This window comes from Euphorbia lathyris, chromosome 3 (assembly GCF_963576675.1).
Source record: "Euphorbia lathyris chromosome 3, ddEupLath1.1, whole genome shotgun sequence".
Classification (NCBI taxonomy): domain Eukaryota; kingdom Viridiplantae; phylum Streptophyta; class Magnoliopsida; order Malpighiales; family Euphorbiaceae; genus Euphorbia; species Euphorbia lathyris.
This window is the reverse complement of record NC_088912.1, coordinates 80,766,918-80,772,998: the sequence shown is the minus strand read 5'-3', so window position 1 is coordinate 80,772,998 and position 6,081 is coordinate 80,766,918. Positions and strand designations below refer to the sequence as shown.

Here is a 6,081-nt window from a genome sequence, read left to right as displayed (position 1 = left end):
AATGGGTTTGCCGTTTGACAATCCTCACTCTTATGTCCACTTAAACCACATAAATCACACAAATTATTTTGGTTCAAATTAGCCATTAATAGATCCAATTTTTTATTTAACTCATCAATGTCGGATCTTGATGACGAATCAACCAAATATGTTCCCGCTCTTGTTTCTAGGTTTTTCTCCGCTTGCCAATGAGAGCACCTTTCCGCCAATTCTTGGATTAAATCATAAGCCTCCGTTTGGGTCTTCTTAAGGATGTTTCCACCTGCGGCGGAATCAATTGTGGCACAGTTAGCGGAAGATAAACCATTATAGAAAATACTAACCTGTTGCCACTTCTCAAATCCATGATGTGGGCATTTCTTCAATAGTCGACGGAATCGCTCCCACACATCATATAATGTCTCTCTCTCGGTTTGGTGAAAAGAACTTATCTCGTTTTTGTACATCGCCGTTTTAGATGGAGGGAAGTACTTAGCTAAGAATTTCTTAACTAACTCATCCCATGTCCCAATGGATCCGGCCTCGAGAGAATCCAACCAGTCAGCTGCATCATCCCTTAAAGAAAAAGAAAACAATTTTAGTTTAATAGCTTCTGGTGGTACCCCATTTTGCTTAAGCATAGAACAATGTTTAACAAATTTATTTAAATGGGAGTTTGGATCTTCTCTCGGATCTCCGCCAAATTGACCGGAGTTTTGTATAAGTTGGATCATTGCCTGCTTGATCTCGAAGTTGTTTGCTCCAATGGTAGGTTCCACGATACTTGAATTCATGTCCAAACGGTTTGGAGTGAGTAGATCCATGATGGAACGTTCCTCTTGTGCCATGTTTGCTCTTCGATTAGCCAAGTTCCTGTGGAAAGTACACTCAATTTCAGGATCGGGCAATAATAAAGGCCAACTTAAACTTCTTGTGTTCATAAAACAAAACAAAATAAAATGAAATAAAATAAAACGTCTAAATTAATAGAAGTTTGACTAGATTAATATTATAATTCTACTATCCCCGGCAACGGCGCCAAAAACTTGATGCGCGTTTTACGTATACGTGCATGTGAAGGCAAGTGTACCTTAGTCGTGTATCAAGTAATAAAGTGAAAGTAGAGTATCGTTCCCACGAGGATGGTGATTATAATTACTAATCTCTTTGCTTACTATCTATTATTTAAACAACCGAAATGTAGAGTTTGTTGGACAACCAAGCTAAGACTTAAGCAAGAAGTGAAATAAAAATTACACAAATTAAGTGAGAGATTACTTATAATAAAAGAAACTAAGGCTTTTAGCTTCACTTAACCTCTTTGCTTGGTAATAACACTTAACCCCTTTTAAGTTGTTTTATCCTTCTTAAGATGGCGATTTTTCTTATTAACTATTAGTTCTCGAGATTGGTTCTAAACTCTTGACTAATTACTTTCCCTTAGTCCGGCTCAAGTAATTAATCAAGAGAAGCATTAAGTCTTCTTAGTTCCAAACCTTCGATTTATTACTTTCCCTTGATCCGGCTCAAGTAATAAATCTAAGATTTGTAATAAGATTTAATCTAAACCTTTTTAACCTACTTTACCTTGGTCTGACTAAAGTGATTACTTAAGATTCAAGAAAACCCGCTCAAGTAATTAGTTCTAAACTTTCGATTAATTACTTTCCCTTGGTCCGGCTCAAGTAATTAATCCAAAGAAGCATTAAGTTTTCTTATTTCTAAACCTTCGATTTATTACTTTCCCTTGGTCCGGCTCAAGTAATAAATCTAAGACTTGTAATAAGATTCATGAAAAACCTTGGAAAACCAATAGCCCACATTAAATGGTCATTAGGTCCAACTTATGAATTTCGATTAATCAATTTAATCACGATCAATATAAACGATTAATTATACCCAAGTAGAGAGTTGGCCCATCTCCTACAAGCATTAAGAATCATAAGTTAGTTCTTAAAATGGATAAAGATAACTTAAATAGGTTAAACGTAATTACCACATAATTAAGGTTAAGATCCGCTTTTAGCCTTAGTTAAGGGGGTTTTAGCCCATGATTAGATTAAAACACACCTTAGTAAGATAGATAATGGAGTTCATAGTAATAAAAGAGATTAAAGTTTAGAAAAAACCGTAATGACGATTGTCGAATGAACTTCTTCGATAACTTAAAACTTACTTTTATTGAATGAACTCTTGCATAAACAACAACTTGAGCACAATAACAACAATTATAATAACACAAACAACTGATTTTTGAAGAGAAAAATCAGCAAAGTAACATTATAGAGGGAGAAGTTAAGCCCAAGCTTGGTGTGTCTTCAAATGGCACCCAAGGCCTCCTTTTATAGTAAAATGGTACACAAAATTCCAAAGACCAAGTCATCCTTATGGCCTCCCACTCCTTATCATCTGAATTTAGCATTTAAGAGAGCATGGGGGAAGATTTTAATAATTTAGGAGTTGAAATGTCAAAGGAATCTTAGGCTTCAATATATTCATCAACTTTGGATAATTTTCTGGGCCTGATGCACTTCGAATTTGGAGATGATTATTATTAGACATTTGTTCATCTTTCTCTTAGCTTTCCAACGCATTTTGAATCGCCTCAATCCGAGTCCGTATGAGGGAGATAAGTTGAAAATACGAAAATGTGTCAAATCTGTCCTAGTGTGAACAATTGGACTTTATTTTACAGCACCTATCCGCGACGAAGTGCACGCTGGGTGTCACTAAAACTCCTTTTTCTGGTCCCTTTTACTCCCGAGTTGCCGCCTTAAGCCCCGACTTGGTTATTTGTGCCGAAAACCTTGTGAAAGTGCCTAGAAAACACACAAATTGGCTTAGATACATAAAACGAAGAAAATATACAAAAACCATTATTAAAATTTATTAAAATGGTACAAAATAACTAGTAATTAAATACTAAAAATGCTATAAATTACGACGATAACACCTTCCCTTCGGCCACTCGACCTGATCTTGTCATAACGGCAATTTCCGGCTCATCATCAGATTCATCCCAAATATTGATAGAAATTCTCCGATCAGCGTCCTCCTCGTCCGAGGAACTTTCCCAAATGTCCACAACCATTAGGTCCATCACGTGAGGGACATTTGGATTTAAATACAAGGGATCTGTCGATCCATACATAGCCCAGCCTATCAATTCATCATAGTTCTGGAGAAACACCCTGTTCATTCTTCTTGCTGCTAACGGAATAGCACCTCTCTGTATGCACATAAGCTGCACCTTATCGCTCATCGTTTCATGACATAACTCGTAGCGGTACCTCCACCTCCTAACATAATCCACGAATGGTTCCTCGGGGAATTGCCTGATCCTATCCAGATCTTCTAGGGATCCCGTCCATGGAACGTACATCTCATATCTCGACACAAAAGCATCCCTAAGAGGTATCCAATGACCCATTTCTTCCTCTGATAGGCCTTGGTGCCACAACAAGGCTTCTCCCATGAGAGTTTCCAGGAAATGTTCATGTAATTCACATTGAGGGAACCCAGCGTCATACATATGGTTGCGGAACAACCTTGCGTGCTCGACAGGATCCTGGTATCCACCATACCGGGGCATTGCCAACACCGCTTCGGGTGTTTCATAAGAGGGTGAGTCCGGGGTTTGCTCCGCAAGCATCCATACTGTATATTCCTTAATGAACCTCTTGGTCATCGCGGCCCAATCACACTTAATACGCATCGGGAGAGACATATACCACATCACCGGCTCCCCCATCAGTGAATTGCAAAACAGACTGGTGATCTCTTCTTCCTTAAAACCCAAAGGCCCCATGGCCGATAAGTAGAAGTGAAGGTGTTCCATTGGATCCTTGTTGCCATTATACTTACTGACCATCGACAACGGGCGTTTGATAGGCCCAATCTGCAACGCGAAGTGCTCTGACATCCTGTTCTTAGTGTTCTTGTACTTTTCAAGGAATAGATCGGACAATTGTTCCCAATCATGCTTGCAAGAGTCGGGTAATGAGTGGAACCACCCCAAAGGCTCGCCTATCAGCGAATGGTGGAACCACTGAGCAATCTTGTCCACCCCGAAGGATTCAACAAACATATCATGCATATACTCGCGCAAGTGCACATCGGGATTCTCTCCTCCACTAAATAGGCTCAATTCTGGCACAATGGTTCGAGACGACCCTTCCCCGGTCTCTTCAGCACTATCTTCATCATACGGTGCTCCACCGTCTAACCCTTCATCCATCGGTTCACCCTCCTGCTCCTTGCCAAAGAAGGACACATACAAACCATTTCCCACATTGCTCTTCTCATCGGAGTCCAACAACTCCTCTTCATTTTCCTCAAAGGATTCCATAACCAGGCTTTCTTTCAGCCCAAATCCGATCATGTTCACCCTATGATTAGGCAATGGATTACGCCTAGTGGAAGGGTTCGCTGACGAAGGATCAGCTATCTTCTTCTCCTCAATCAAATCTTGGATCTCGTGCTTCAACCTCTCACAGTTTTCAATAGTATGCCCGTAATTACTGTGGAACTCGTAGTATCCCCTAGCTTGTATCTGCGGAGCAGGCGGCGCCTTGTTATAATGAGTGAGGGCTTTCAATAATCCCTTTTTCTGCAATCGTTCGAAAACTTTTGCGTAGGTCTGATCAAACTTGGCGAACTGCCTTTTCTCGATAGCGTTAAGATCAAGCACTTTCACTACGGCCGATTCTGTACTCGCGCTTGGCCCTCCGGCACTATATCCAGACTTTGTCCACTTGGTATAAGCTTTCTTCGGCTCTCCGTCCCCCTCGACTGTCAAGGCGCAGCTATACATTTGACTGAAATCGGTAAAAGGCATATACCGCAGCTCATTCTTAATATACGGCAACGTGTTGCCAATTACCATTCGGATCTGATCCTGCTCAAGCGGCTTTTGTTTCATAATCGCCACCTTGGCTCTCCACCTCCTCACAAAATCGGAAAAAGACTCACCAGTTTGTTGCTTAGTGCTTTCCAGTTCCTTTAGAGTAACCTTAAGCATAGTGTTGAAACTATACTGAGCGATGAATGATTTTGCCAACTCCTTCCAATCTCTCTTTGTCACTATCGGCAACGCATGAAACCATACAAGGGCAGCTCCCTCCAGATAGGTATTAAACAATCCCAGGACTTGATCCTCAGTCAGGATTGTGTGCTTCATCACTGCAACATACTGATTCATGTGAGCCGTGGGGTCCCTAGTTCCATCGAACTTCTTCATGTCAGGGAGCCGAAACTTCAAAGGCAAAGCAGTTGCCGACAAACAATTCTTCAAATTATAAAAGTCCTGACTTCCAGAGCTTCCCCCACGCAAATCCTGCACTTCCTGAGTGATGTGCTGCTTCCACTCCTCTTCCTTAGCCTTCTCTTTCTCAAGCTGTTTCTGGATATAATCCTGATAGTCATCCTCGTTCCCAAAGCGGGGGCCAGTGTTTACCTCATTCTCAGCATGTTTACTACCACTCTTGTTATCCTTCAATGCCAGCTCAGCTAGCTGGGCCAAAATTGCGGCCAACTGATCGTTAATGTTGTTCACATAGTTTTCCAATTCGGCCACCTTTTCGTCGGTCGCAGACATACTGACAGAAGACTGGGTATACTCGGACGAAGATGATTCAGAAGCCACAACTGCCGATTCGGAATTGTCAATTCGTAACTGATCAAACTGCCTGACTAGCCGGCTACTCTCGCGAAACCACAACCGCTTAATGATGAAGTCTGCGTGAACGGTCATCCATTAGTATGTATGCATGATTTTATATGCATGATTCGTGGTGTGTGCATTTATTTATTTATGGATATATAAGATAAGAAGAACAAACGTCAGTCTAATTACACGTATCACAACATCTCTCTTCCACCCTTATTCCTCCACACACTCGATGGTCCAAGTCTCTTTCCTAGGATTTTGGTTTGGGGCTCACATTGCGGTCCAGGGGACGTGTGATGCCGTCGATTATTGCAGAAAAGTAAATCATCCATCAAACAATACAGTTCGTTTTTGACGTATCATCGTTCAGTGACTAAGATATCGACCAAATGGATTGTTCTTTCGAATAACTCGTCCCTCGTTATTTTGCGAGA

General features: G+C 41.0%; 1 non-coding gene across 1 annotated transcript; it reads left to right on the top strand.

The window, feature by feature from the left end:
- Positions 1 to 339: 339 nt before the first annotated feature.
- LOC136225277 (small nucleolar RNA R71) lies at positions 340 to 446 on the top strand. The gene has a single exon (XR_010687001.1). It is a non-coding gene; the product is annotated as a small nucleolar RNA R71 (small nucleolar RNA).
- The last annotated feature ends 5,635 nt before the right edge of the window (positions 447 to 6,081 follow it).